Source organism: Orycteropus afer, unplaced genomic scaffold (genome assembly GCF_000298275.1).
Source record: "Orycteropus afer afer isolate SDZICR_OR568_19922 unplaced genomic scaffold, OryAfe1.0 scaffold00066, whole genome shotgun sequence".
NCBI classification, from domain to species: Eukaryota; Metazoa; Chordata; class Mammalia; order Tubulidentata; family Orycteropodidae; genus Orycteropus; species Orycteropus afer.
The window spans coordinates 3,870,560-3,885,571 of NW_006921653.1; positions in this window are offsets into that span (position 1 = coordinate 3,870,560).

The window sequence follows — 15,012 nt, forward strand, 5'->3', positions numbered from 1 at the left end:
TTTTCCTTCATTAATATAAACTCACTGCCCCTGATGTTCCTGTCTAATCTTTTCAGTTAGTGTTGTTAGTTTGATCCCATATAGATAGTTCTTGAAAGAGCATAATATTCATAGCAGACCTTTTTCACTAGTAAAGCTAAACTACTGTTTGGTTTTAAGAAGACTTCAGGGGATATTTTTGGTTTAGGATTTAAAGATTATCTCAGGCAATAGTTTCAAGGGTTCATCCAACATCCATGCAGTCCATTAGAAATTGAAGTTCTTTTCTGCATTTCCCTCCTATTGATCAGGATTCTTCTATAGAGTCTTTGATCACAATGTGCAAATTTAACTACTTTAGTTATGCACATGAATCTGTGCAGCAGTAATTTCCAAAGGCAAAACCCCTAGGAAAGAGAAGATGAAGAGTCTTGTCCTAACCTTCATAGCAACTGACTAGTCAGACAGCCTTTATCCCTCAAATTTTTAGAGTGGAAAATTTTAAACAGATACAAAAGCAAAAAAATAGTTTGATAGATTCTTATATACTCAGCTTTAACAGTCATCAGGCTAATCTCATTTCATTTAAATTTTCCCTTCTTGCCCCATTGAATTATTCAAAGCAAGTATCAGATATCATATAATTTCATCTTTATATATTCTAGTATGTACCTCTAAAAGATTAGACTCTCTTTTTTTTGTAAACATAACCAAATATCAGTATCACTTCAAAAGTGTAATGATAATTCTTTAATATTAGAATCAGAGTCAAATTGCCCTGTTTTTTTCTTTATACTTTGTTCAAATTGTTCAAATTATAGACCTAAACAAGGTCTATACATTGCAATTAGCTGATGCCTGAGGTATGTTTTGTATGGTAAAGGTAGGATAAATGTTTGATTCTTTCCCTTTATTTACCAGCTTCAAGAATAATGATTTGGTATCCCTGATCCTCAAAAGCTAGGCAAGATTTTCATCTTTTCTGGTTCTCATGTAAAAATAAGAGGGTTGAACTAGGTAATCTCTAAACTCGTTCCACCTCTATGATTCTGATGTTCTGTTTCCATCATTCCTCAAAATTGTTCATGATCCTTGGGCCAGCTACCAGCTAATAAGTCATACGATCTGCTTTCATGTCTAGATGGTCTTTCCTTGAACACTAACTCCCCTGTAAGTGCTGTTCTCCTATAGCATCTTCCACTCAACTCAGTTGGATTCCTTATTATGTTTTCTCTTAATTATTTAACTACATATCTGTTTCCTATGATCAAATATTGATTCCCAGGATGAGTGACATCACAAATAAAACATAGGTCTTTTTGGAGTTATTTAATGCATTACCAGCAAAATGATGAATTTCCAGAACTAACCATATTGGTAAGCTCTCAGAGACCTCTTGACCTTTTACTTTGTCCATTCAACTTCCTACATATAGGATAATAAATGTGTCCAAATTCCTATTTGAATTGCCTGTGGGGATGTTCTTTATCAGAGTCCTGAGACCATTTACATCCTGGCTATATGGGTGACCACCACCATCCCGCAGAAGTTCTCCAAGCCTCTATAATCAATGTAATTTAAAATATGGAAATTGGATATGGTCAAGAACACATTTTGGAAATTCAGCCACACTAAGCTCAAGGGAAGTGGGATTTGTTTTCCTTATGTGTGTATACTTCTGTTATTTGCTCTCAGCTCATGTGATTTCAGAGCATGGGTTGCCACTCAAATAGCAATAATAAGAATGAGTTGATACCTTATGTCATGAACACTGTGAAGAGTTACAGGGCAGGAAACATTATGGATGGCTTCCAGTGCTTTTCTAGTGGGATGAAATTAGTCCTCTTTGACTTCTAGTTTGCTCAGTGAAAAACAATGACTAGGACTCAAATTGATATAGTGGAAATGCGTGTGATGTTTTAAGCAGATTTATGTATCTATGCAAAGAATGCAGTGAAAGATGGACCCAACGTGTATTTTAAAATGTTCTATAAAAGTGTCTTGGAAATTACTTTGGTAACAGTTTGAAATAATAACATTCCTGTGAGTCAAGGAAAGTTAAATACTTTAAGGTGTTATAAATATTACATTGTCATGATGTTCAGGAGAACAATGCAAAGAGGTCTTGGTCAATCCAGACTATGGCAATTCTTTATTCTTCATCTTTGTATATATTTCCTAAGAGGCGGATGATGCAAAAATGACGATGTCACTGTTGATAGCATGTGGTTGATGCTTGTTATGATTCAGTGAATATTTTCACCCTGGATCTTTAGACACTTTGGGAATTTTTTCCAAGTCCAAAGAGTTCTTCATGGACAGTGCAGAGTAGACAGAGGCAGCAGTCACAGAAGCTTCATATTAACAGCTAGGGACTGCTGAAGTACTCTTCTTCCCTCTACAACTCACTCCTTCCCCACCCAACAAAACACCCAGTGTGTTACTTTCCTAGGATTGCCAAAGCAAAATACCATAAAGTAGGTGGCTTATAAAAAACAAACAAAAAATATTGTCTCCCATTTCTGGAGGCCAAGAGTCTGATTTCAGATTATTGGTTGTGTTGATTCCTTCCAAAGGCTTGGAAGGAGAATCTTGTCCCTTTCCTCTAGCTTCTGGTGATACTTGGAATTCTTTGACTCAAGAATGCGTTACTCCAATCTCCTTCTCCATCTTCAAATGGCCATCTTCCCACAGTGTCTCCATCTGTATCTCTTCTGTCTTTTATAAGGGAACCATTCATATTGGCTTAGGACACACTCTGTTCCATTATGAACTCGTGTTAGTTTAACTGATGACATCTTCAAAGATCCTATTTCCAAACCAGATCACTCATAAGTACCAAGGTTAGGACTTCAACATATCTTTTGGAAGGGCACACAATTCAATCCATGACACCCAGTTTATCTTTTTAACCAATGCTTTAACAATGTATTTACCTCAGAGGTAGAGATGACTTCAAATTTATATAACACATGGCTAAAAATTCAATCCTGTGTGTGTCTTCCCCTCCAATCACCAGTCAAAAACTACTTCAGCAGAATAGAGAATCTGATTGCTCCATCCCCCACCCACTAAAAGCCATAGTTCTTTACTACCCTAGGAAAAAGTCTGGATACTTTCTCAACACTATCTTGTTTCATCCTCCCAGTGGCAGGCAGGATAATTATAGTTATGTCTATTAAAGATGGTGAGACTTTTGGGGATAGGGTCATATTACCCAAATTCTCCAGGGAACCACACATAAACCACACTGATAATTTGTTAATTTGATTGAGAACTAAAACCATCAGAAGGCTGATCTTGTCAGCACATCTCCTTCCTGAAACAAAATACCTGGGGAAAGCCAGAATCCTTGCTGCTTGTTGGACTCACAACCAAGGGAAAAAAAAGACTCTTCATGGGAGGGTCAGAAGCTATGAGAGTTTCTTATATCCATCTCAACCACACCTCTTAGCCAATCTCTTGATCAGAGAGGCTGGCCACCTTCCAACATGCTCATGCACTGGTGTCTTAGTCTGGAGGCAGACCACATTCCCAAGGAAACTCTCCTTTCAACTGATCGGTTCCTCACATCAGATCACATCATAGAAAGTGATTATGTTCTATTATATTATGGAAAGGCACCCAGTCCAGTGTTGGCCAAACCACTGACTTGACATAGCCTAGCCAAGTTGGCACATAACATTAACCATCACATTTGGATATTACTATTACAAAATCAATTCATTCAACTAAAACAATAACTAAGGCCTTGCACTGCTCTAGGCTCTGGAAATAGAAGACGACTCAAATTTTCCAGTAGCTTCCTTTTTGGTAAGGGAGTATGAGTATGAATCATCACCATTTGGGCAAGCTAGCAAATAGAAGCCTAGTAAGTCTATCTATTGGTTACAGAAGTGTTTGCCAAAGTGGAATCCATTGGTGTATTCTCTGGGATAGGTCACATCTCCAGGAAAACTTTTACATGCGTATTTTCATTTTAATGATAATTTTAAAAAAATCAAATATGAGCATATGGTGATTTGTCTGAACGGTCACCATACAAGTGAGAGCTTCAGAAGAACTGAATCAGACACAAGAAAACTCAGGCAGGCCAAACACTCAACAGGCTGCTCTGTAGCAGGCAGTATGATAATCACATCACACTAAACATCTGGTCATCAAGTCAATTCCAAATGATAACAATTCTCCTATAGAACAGAGTAGAACTGCCCCAGATTTCTATACAGGAGCAGATTGCCACATTTTTCTCCCACAGAGTGGCCAGTGGATTTGAACCAACCTTCCTGTTAGCAGCCAAGCACTTAACCACTGTGACACAAGGGCTCCTTTAATAGTAACACAGTGAAAAGCAATTTAGTTCCAGCCACTACATTTAATTAACAGTTAACCTTAATTTTATGGTTTTGCAATTTTGTTTGTATTTGTTAATTTGTTTTGGTTTATAATAATATAAGCTATATAAGTATAAGGCATTTATACCTAGTTTTATACCCATTCAAGAAAGATTATGATAATATAGTTAGGATCATCCCTGGGTCCATCAGAACATTTTTATTTTTAAAAGTGTTTCATATTTTATATAAATATGAGTAACATGGGGTACAACTGACTACAATTACATTCTAAGCATGATTGCTTTGATTAGATTCTTCATTAGCAACACAATTGGGTTGCCTATGTAGACAGAAAAATCATCCCATTTGTGTTAAATTTCACTAGTGCAACTCTTAGAATGCTATACTGTAAACCCCAATAAATTGCTACACTACAAAAGTCATGTTTATTTCATATATTGTTCCCTCTCTTCTTTCCTCCCTTCTTTCTCACAGCACATACAGGCATAGTAATCTACACTGGTTGCCATTGAGTCAGTTCTGACTTATGATGACCTCATGTGTTTTAGAGCAGAACCATGCTCCATAGAGTTTCCAATGGCTGATTTCTCAGAAGTAGTTTGCCAGGTCTTTCTTTTGAGGTGGCTCTGGGTGGACTTGACCCTTCAACTTTTCAGTTAGCAGTTGAGCCTGTTAATCATTTTGACCAAACAGACGTTGTATAACCAAAAAACCAAACTCATTGCTGTCAAGTCAATTGCAACTCATAGAAACCACTCCTTGGGTTTCCAAGGCAGTATCTCCATGGAAGTAGATTGACCAGTCGTCCTTTCAAGGAGTAGCTGGTGGGTTTGAACTGCCAGCCTTCTGGTTAGCAGTCAAATGCTTTAGGCAGTATGCCACCAAAGTTCCCAACCTTTATGGAAGTAGATTGCCCCATCTTCCTTCTGTGCAGCAGCTGGTGGGTTTGAACCACCAAGCTTTGGGTTAGCAGTCAAATGCCTTAAGCACTGCATCACCAGAGCTCCTAACAGATCTTGTACTAGAGTCTATATGTGATGGATACAAATATGAAAGGAATAGGAACGACTCCTGCATTTATGTTGCTTACAGACCAGAGCAGAGTTTTCCAAGTTATCTTGATCATAAGCAGCATGGGGGTGGGGCTTGTTAAAATACACATTTCCTGGACTCATATCAAACTCACTGAGCTTGATTCTACAGGGGCAGTACCTCTGATGAGTGTTATCATAAAGAGAAGTTCATAAGCTTTTAAGCTAGATTTTGCTTTTATAAATCTGGGATGGGGTTTAGGAACTAGGCCATAATCCTAAGGGCAAGAAAAAATCAGCAAAGCATTTTAAGCAGGTAAGTGGTATCATCCTATTTACATTTTTGGCTGGAATTACTCTGTGTGGATAAAGGGTTAGTAAGGGGCAAAATGAGAGCCTAGATACTAGTTAGAAAGTTTCTGTGCTACTTGGAAGGAAAGAAATAATGTTGGCCTAAACAAGGTAGGGGCAGTAGGAGTTGAAATAGGTGGACAGATTTAAGAGTGATTTAGGAGGAGATTGTACAGGACTTATTTATTGATTGGATGTGGGAGTTGAAAGAGAGAGAAGAGTCAAGGTTGACTTCTGAGTGGATGGATGAGCCTTCTGCTGGGATAAAAAATACCAGAAGAAGAGAGGTTTGTTGGGCACAGACCAAACCAAAACCAAACTCATTGCTATCGAGTTGGATCTGACTCATAGCAACCCCTCCTTTGGTTTGCAAGGCAGTATCACTATGGAAGTAGATTGCCCAACCTACCTTCCAAGGAGTGGCTGGTGGGTTTGAACCTCCACTTTCTGGTTAGCAGTCAAGTGCCTTAGGTACTATGCCACCAGAGCTCCTGTTGGGCACAGAGAGGGTAAATTATGAGTTTAGCTTTAGAAATTTTGAAATTAAAGTGCCATAGGTACATATATGTAGAGATAGAGGTTCAAGATGATGTTGTATATATGAATCCCTAGCTCAGGAGAGAGGTCCAGGACGGATGCTTTCATTTGGGAACCATCAGATAGAAGAACCATTGAAAACATGGCAGTGGGTAAGATTGCCCAGGGAGTATGTGTGCATACAGAGAGATGAAAGATGAGAATGTGTAAGACAAAAGAAACTCTGAAAAACATTAAAGGAGAGAGAATGTTAAATGTAGATGCTGAAGGTGTATTGTAAATGGAGACAGAAACAGAAATGATATAGTCAAGAGAGGTAAGAAGAAAATCAGAATAAGGAGTCACTGAAACCAAGGCCAATTGTTTCAAAGAGAGGAAATGGTCCTTACTGTGGAATGCTGCTGAGGGGTCAAATAAGATAAGAACTGAATGAAAAGTGTCCATTTGATTTAACAAGTAGGTCTTTGATGAAAACAATTTCAATAGCACAAAGGGAGCAAAGCCAGATATCAGTGGGCAGAGGACTGGGAGATGAGGAAAAGGAGGTAGTGAGGGAGGACACGCTTCGAAAGTTTATCTATGAAGAGGAGAAAGCAATACATAGAAAGATAGGTGAGTCTGAAGATGGGAGAGATTTGAGCATGTTCAATGTATGGGAAGATCATATAAAGAGGGAATATTTGTAGCTACAGAAGAAGGGACACTGCACAGAAAAAAATATATTTATAAGGCTGAAGGGAAGAAACAGCATTAGTGAGGGATTGGCCTTCTTAGTGTGGAGAAGGTACAATTCTTTCACTGAAAGAGGGTGATAGAAATGTAGGAGGAAGAGGCTTTAAGTGTGATTTTGGTGGGACAAATTAGGGAGTATTTGTCTGATGGTTTCTACAGAAGGCAAGATCTCCTGCTGGGGTGGGATGGTGCACAGAGTCAGAAGTTTGAAGACAGGAGCACAGGAGAGGCAGCTAACAAAAATGACTCCATTCTCTGGAAGCACTGAAGCAATTTGCATTGTGGTGTGATTTTCTTTAGCAACACTAGCACTTCTGATAGAGTGACAGGGAAGGTAGTAGCTGGACTCAAACAGGGTAGGGGATTTGCCAGAAGAATTGTGAAAACTGAACAGTAGACAAAAGTGTTGAAGAGAGTGGGATGAAAAGGCCAGGAAGACAGGAGGAAGCCTCTGATGAGTGAAGAGAATAAGGACTTGAGGCTCTAATGAAGTTAAAGAACTGATGTATGTGTGTGTGTGTGTGTGTGTGTGTGTGTGTTGTGAGTGGTTACAAAAAGAAAGAACTAGAAGCAGAAAGTAAGATGACAGAATTGGTGAGTTCAGTCATCTAACGAGTGTCCATAGGGATAGGTGGCTAAAGTGAAGTCAAAGACAGCATTTGAGGTAAGGGGGGGATATAAATTAAGGTAATGGTTAGCTGCTGTAACAGGTAAACTCCAAAATCTCAGTGACTTAGTACAACAAAAGAGTATTTTTCACTCATATAATAGGCTTATGTGGGTATACCTCATTAGGTAGCTTTTCTTTAAGTGGTGATTCAAGAACCCATGCCCCTTTCACCTTGTCTCTCAGATATCTTCTACAAGAGTGTCTTAAAGCCATTCTGGTGTTCTCTAATCTAGTGAGCAAAACTGAAACGGGAAAATTACATGGGGATTATGTGTGAAAAGCTTTTGTAGTCCAAGTGAGAAAGTGGCATATCATTATGCCTACTTTTCATTGGCCAGAACTCAGTCACATGGCTGTACCAATGTGCCAGGGGAGGCTGGGAAGTGGAGCTCATCTGAGTGCTCAGGAGAAATAGGAAGTTGGTTTGGTGATCAGTCAAAAAAAAATTGTGATAGAAGAACTGGGTGTTAGATGATTATGCATATAGTTGTGAAGCCATCCCAGCTGAATGGGTGAGGGGTGAAAATAAAACACTGTCTGGTGATGCATTCTTTAGTAAGAGGGGTAGTGGTAAAGTGGTTGGTAGAAATGGTGAGATGGGGCTAGAGGGTGGAAGACAAGAGGCTCAAAGGCACAAACTAGGCTCATTTTTCCTGTGAATTAAGATGGATGGTGAGGAGATGACAGCATGAACCTCACAAGAGAAAACTCCTCTTCTAGACTCTGGGGTGCTTAGAAGATTGGCAGCCTCCCCAGAGGGTCTTCAGCCTGTGAGTCAAGTAATATCCTCTACGGTGATGATTAAGGAGTCTAGGGAAACAGCTAAGGATATGGGGGATTTTGGTAACTGTAGAACAAGTTTCCAAGGGCCAGGGAGAGGGAGACAGGGGAGAAGGTTAGTGGAGGAAGTCCAGAACAAGATACTCAGAAGAAAGATGGTCAGAAGAACTTACATGTGAGTCGTGAGAAAAGATTATAGGGGTGTGTGGAAGGCTTGGTACCTAAGGCATTTGACTGTTAACCCAGATGGCTGGAGGTTCAAACCCACCAGCCACTCCTTGGAAGGGAGGTAGGGCAATCTACTTCCGTAGAGATACCACCTCAGAAATCCAAGGAGGAGTCACTATGAGTTGGAACCAATTTGATGGCAGTGCTTTTGGTTTTGTTTACTAAGTTATCAGGTAATTGAGGCCTGCCATTCTTAGTGGTTAGGAGCACTCAAGTCTTTCAGTTATAGCCTGGGCAAGTTACTCTTCCCATAGAATTCAAGTCTGGTAGGTGAGAAGATGCTAGATCCTCTGGAAATCATCAGCAAAAATGTGGCTTTGAATGTGACAGGGCAAAGAGAGGCTCAGGGCTCAAGGCTGAGGCAATAGGACATTATGCTATTCAAGAAAGAAACTTTCCAAGAGGGATATGATGTCCATGGTGGGAAAGTTTGTGTTTTGCTCTGAGAGGTCTACCTGAATGCCTGGCATGGAACAGGTATGTTGGTTGACTTGAATTGCAGTATTCAAGTTGATTGTCTGTGAGAAATAAAAAGCTTCCAAACAATTGCTCTATTAATTATTTTTTTTAAAATGAGAGGGCTCTGAGGATGCAATTCAAATATACAACCTGCATATTCATGTCTCAAAAGCATAGTAGCAAGCAGATCACACTGGTGGCTATAATATGTGGTGAGGTACTATAAGAAAAAACATCTTGTTGGCCGTGGAGCCAAAAAATCAAAGTTTAAAGACCATATGATCTGTGATAGCAGTTTTTCTTCAAAGACAGGTGTTAGAAGTAATCAGAGTAGGAGACCTTGTTGAGTAAGTCATGAATCTTTCCAAATACTATTAACTGACATAAAATGATGTTAATTTGCTCATACTTGACTCTTAGTCTGTTAACTTAATAAGCAGGAAAGAATTACAACAGTTATGATTAGCAGAATACTTTAAAATTCCCTACACCTAAATGAAATTTTTCATTTTTCTTTATTTCACAAAACATTCCCTAGTCAGATATTCAGTGGAATGCACATAAGCTAGAATTTACATCAATAAGTGGTGGAGATAAGAGAGTTTGAGATGCAGGAAGAAAGGCAAAACAAATGATCAAAGTTTTATTTTTACAATATGAATAATGCCACCACATTTTTTTTTAAATTAAAAGGACTTGTTGCATTGAGATGATCAGAGCATGTTGAGATATCAGTAACTCATGCTCATTTTGAGGACCAAGGTGCACTTAACTCAAGCCATAGCATTTTTAATAGCCTCATATGCATGTGACAACTGGACAATGAATAAGGAAGGCCGAAGAAGAACTGATGTGTTTGAATTATGATGTTGTCGAAGAATACTGATGGACTGCTGGAAGAATGAACAAATCTGTCTTGGAAGAAGCACAGCTAGAAAGCTCCTTAGAAGCGAGGATGGCAAGACCCATCTCATGTACTCTGGACATGTTATCATGAGGGACCAGTACCTGGAGAAGGACATCATGCTTGGTAAAGTAAATAGTGAACAAAAAAGAGGAAGATCCAAATGAGATGGATTGAGACACAGGGGCTACAACAGTAGTCTCTAACACTGTGAGGATGTCACAGGACCAAGTGTTTTATTCTGTTGTACATAGGATTGCTGTGAGTTGAAACTGATGCAATGGTGCCTAATAACAGTATCACTGGTGTGATCTGGAAATAGTTTCTATTATTTAGCACTTATATACAAACCTCAAGAAGACATGTGGATTTTATATATAATCTTGTCTTTTCAAATCAAAGTAAAGAAGGAAAGAGAATCATGGCACATTTCACTGCTTTTGAACTACTCTATATAGATAACTCCTTGCACTTTATAATGAGAGTGGATTTGACCTTTAGGGAAAGATCTTTCTACAAGGCAATCGATTTTTGCCATTCCCTGGAGCATTTACTTTAAAAAGGTTTTCCTGTGATCAAGCCTTCCTAGGAAAAACATTATTTCTAACAAACACCAGTTCCTACATCAAAATTGTATGGTCTAAAATGCATGCTTAGACTGTGCTGTGATATTCTCTTATGGTAGAGAAGCATCATGACTTGAATGGATAATTTCAGATTAGACTGAAGAAACACTATAAAGACACTGTGCTCCAAAAAGGAGTTTTTCCTATCACAAATTGTTTTGACAGTTCTACCATCCATTCTAAACCTCTTGATATCTAAAAATGAAATTTATTTTTAAAAAAAGATATGGGACCTTAGTCTTCTTTCTGACTTAATCCAGGGCAGGAGATATTTTTGGGAAGAGAGACCTTAACAAGGGTTGGAGGAAAGACAGTAACAGAATATTTATTATTCTCTCTACTTCCCTTCCTTCAGGTATTATAATTGAGGTCATTATAAATCTTTGAAAGCTACACTTCTCTCCTGTATGCTATACCACTACCAGCAGATATTTATAGAAATAAAAGAGTATCTCACATCCCTTTAGTAAAGTTCCATGAAGCTTGTTCCAAATAAAAATGAATAAATAATGTTTATCTAGGCCCTGCAGATAATACTAAAAAGCAAAAAATTGATTAGTCCATCAGTTCTGTTTTGTGCTGACACTAACACCCTAGCATTTGGAAGATTGGCTTATGTTAAGGATAAAATGGTTTAGAAGATGCAAGAAGAAGAAGAAAAAAAGAAAAACCCATTAATAGATACTGATTTTGTTGTAACATTAATTTGAAAATTTTGTAATCACATTCCAATAGTGGCAAACTAGTCGAGTGAGTATGACTTAATGAAAAAATTATGGGTCAAGTTTCTCATTTCTATTTCAGGGTCAGAGAAAAGATTTGAGATTAAAAAATCAACTGCAATGATGTTGACATGCATTAGAAATCAGTTTTTGACCATGCAGTTCAGACTGCTTGTTCATGATATCCAGGGACTAAATATGAGTCTTGACCAAGTTATAGGAACCACCTTTCAAATCCTCCTGCATTTCAAAGGAAGAGACTCCTCTATATTGAAGATATATATACATATATATATATATATATATATATATATACATATATATATATATATACATACACATATACACACACACACACACACACACACAATAAGGCTCTAATTGTAGTACTTTCTTCAAGTACCTGCTTCAAGATACCATATTTAGGCTTAAACCACCCCTAAGATTTCTTTAACATGTATACATATTAAAGGCCCAGAGAACTGTTAATTTATATTTCTTCATTTCCCAAGTTTAAAGGTACCAATCCTGCTGTGTTCTTTATATTCCCGGTTCTATGGATGATGTCTAGTGCATAGTAGTTCCTCTATAAATATCTGTTGGGTGAAAGAGAAAATGAATGACTGATTGAGGCATAAGGGTGAGAGAAATCCTATAAGTCATTTCCCTTCTATTATGATTCAATCTGAAGCATCCTGCAGCCTCTTTAGTCTGAATCAATTGATTCTTACATTGATATTCTGATGCAGATGCGGCCCGGGGCTCTTAAATTTATTCAACAGGAGGAGTATTAGCACACATCACATCATATTATGGTTTTCAGAGTGTGTTTATCTATCCTAGAATATTCTGAATGCTCTATATTCCCCAGTTTTACGTTTCTGGTGTCAGCCATTGCATGTGACACGTGTTATATCTTCAGTAAATATACAATGAATGAACTGCAAGGCTTCTGGAATTGTAGACTAGCCTTGACCTTGGGCAAGTCACTGCACCCCTGTGGTTCCCAGTTTCCTCATCCAAAAATGAATACTTTTATCATTCTGTGGCTCCTGCTTAACAGTGGAAAGAAAAACCTGGCTTCAGGGTAGTAACAAAGATTGGGTAACTCATGGTAAATTTTCTTCCACACAGAATTTCTTGGTAAAGAAAAACCAAGGGGAAAAAAACAAAACAAAACATAAAAAACTCACTGTCATCAAGTTGATTCTGACTCATAGAAAGCCCCCTGGGTTTCCAAGGCTGTAATCTTCACGGAAGAAGATTGCCTCATCTTTCTTTCTCAGAGCAGCTCATGGGTTCAAACTACTGATCTTTTGGTTAGCAGCCAAATGTCTTAACCACTATATCACCAGGGAAAGAGAATGGGGAAGGAAATAGCACTTATTATATGACTTATAAGCTCTGGTGGCATAGTGCCTAAGGCATTTGACTGCTAACCAGAAGGGTGGTGGTTCAAACCCACCAGCCACTCCTTGGAAAGAAGCTTGGGCAATCTACTTCCATATATATACCACTCCGGAGACCCAAGGAGGGGTCACTATGAGTCAAATTTGACTAGATGGCAGTGAGTTTGGTCTGAGTTTTGTTGTTGTTGTTGTTATGTGCTGTTGAGCTGGATCCGACTCATAGCGACCCCTCCTTGGGTTTTGGAGGCAGTATCACTATGGAAGTAGATTGCTCCATCTTCCTTCCGAAGAGTGGCTGGTGGGTTTGAACTGCCAGCCTTCTGGTTGGCAGTCAAGTGCCTTAGGCACTACCGTACCAGAGAGTTTTATATGACTTAAATAATCAATTTTGCAGCTACCCTGTAAGTTGTTGTTGTTGTTAGCTGCCATTGAGTAGCCCCTGATTCATGGAGATCCCATGTGTTACAAAGTAGAACTACTCCATAGGACTTTTCTTGGTTGTAATATTTCTGGTGGTGTAGTGGATCAGGCATTTGGCTGTTAACCAGAAGGTCATGAGTTCAAACCCACTAGCTGCTCTTTGGAAGGAAGATGGGGCAGTCTATTTCTGTAAAGATTTAGGGCCTCAGAAACCCCATGGGGGTCACTAACAGTCAGAATGAACTTGATGGCAGTGAGATATTTATGGAAACACTTTGCCAGGCCTCTGGATGGGCTTGAACCACAAATCTTTACATTAGCAGCCAATTGCAACCACTTGTGCCACACAGGCTTCTTTGAGATACACTATTATTATTCCAATTTTATAGGAGAGAAAAATTAGCTTCAGAGAGGTGCACCAAGGTCACATAGCCAGCAAGTGGTTGGGCCAGGATCCAAATCCAGTTCTCCTGATTCCAAAGACCATATATATTCCTTTATGTACATGATGCTTAAATTCTGATTATAAAAATAACTAGTTTGTATGGAGGGAAATATATTATTTTTACCTTGTGCTTCTTCTCTTTATAATTTGAATGGAGCAAAAATATGGAAGATTCTTGATAGGAAAATAATTTCTAATTTTATTCAATCTGTTTAAATTGAATGAAGGAAGTAGAAACCAAGGGCATGTTAAAATTGAAAAGGAGGTTATGTGGCAATTCATAAATAAGATGGTGCTTCCCACTGGGCAGTAATATGTGAAACACTGGTGGAAAAATGAGAAAGTGACAGGCAAAGTCTGCATTTCCCTGACTGAAAGAAAAGGAGCAGGTTATGTGTACAGGAAGACTATTGGAGATTAGCATCGGAAATGATGTGGTTTCCCAGGAAAATTCCCATCAGAATCTCTGTATCCTCTGGTATGTTAGATGGTTAGAGACCAGAGTGTATACCATGGTAGCCAGAGGCCACTGCAATAGAAATTTTATTCCTGATCTAATATAAGACTTTTCATAGTTTTAAGGAATATTCTTTAAACATTTTAATGCTATTTTTGCTTAACTGGTTAGCGTTCAACACAACATTTTAAGTGTTATGAACCAAACATTTCTAGGATCTGATTATTAATGAGGTCAAACCACCCACCCACAAACAGAGTAGCAGTGAAACAGAATAGCAGTGTGGAGAGGGATTTGTATCTTCTCTCAATAGGAAATTATGAATGAAGTGAATGTATCTTTATTAGGAAATATAAATGGATTGTTGTAGTGTCCAATTTTCTTCCCCAATGCCTACATTTTTTTTAAAGTAACTCATTGATTTACTATACTCAGGTTCTAAAGTAAGGAGTATTCTTCGTATGCAAGGTTTACAAATTAAAACTAGATGGAAAAATGGAGAAGAGAAGCTTCTATAAAGTGTGTTTGTGCAAAAAAGTAGGTGGCTGAGGATCAGTATTTTGCTTACCTAGTGCCACTCTAGGGAGCTCTGGTAGTGTAGTGGCTAAGGCACTTGACTGCTAAACAGAAGGCTGGTGGTTCAAACCCACCACCCACTCCCCCAGAAAGAAGATGGGGCAATCTACTTCCATAGTGATACTGCCTCAGAAACCCAAGGAGGGGTCGCTAGGAGCTCTGGTAGCATAGTGCCTAAGGCACTTGACTGCTAACCAGAAGGCTGGCGGTTCAAACCCACCAGCCACTCCTGGGAAGGAAGGTTGGGCAATCCTACTTCTGTAGTGATGTTGTTTTGTTGTTGTTGTTGTTAAGTGCCATCGAGTCGTTTCTGACTCATAGCGACCCC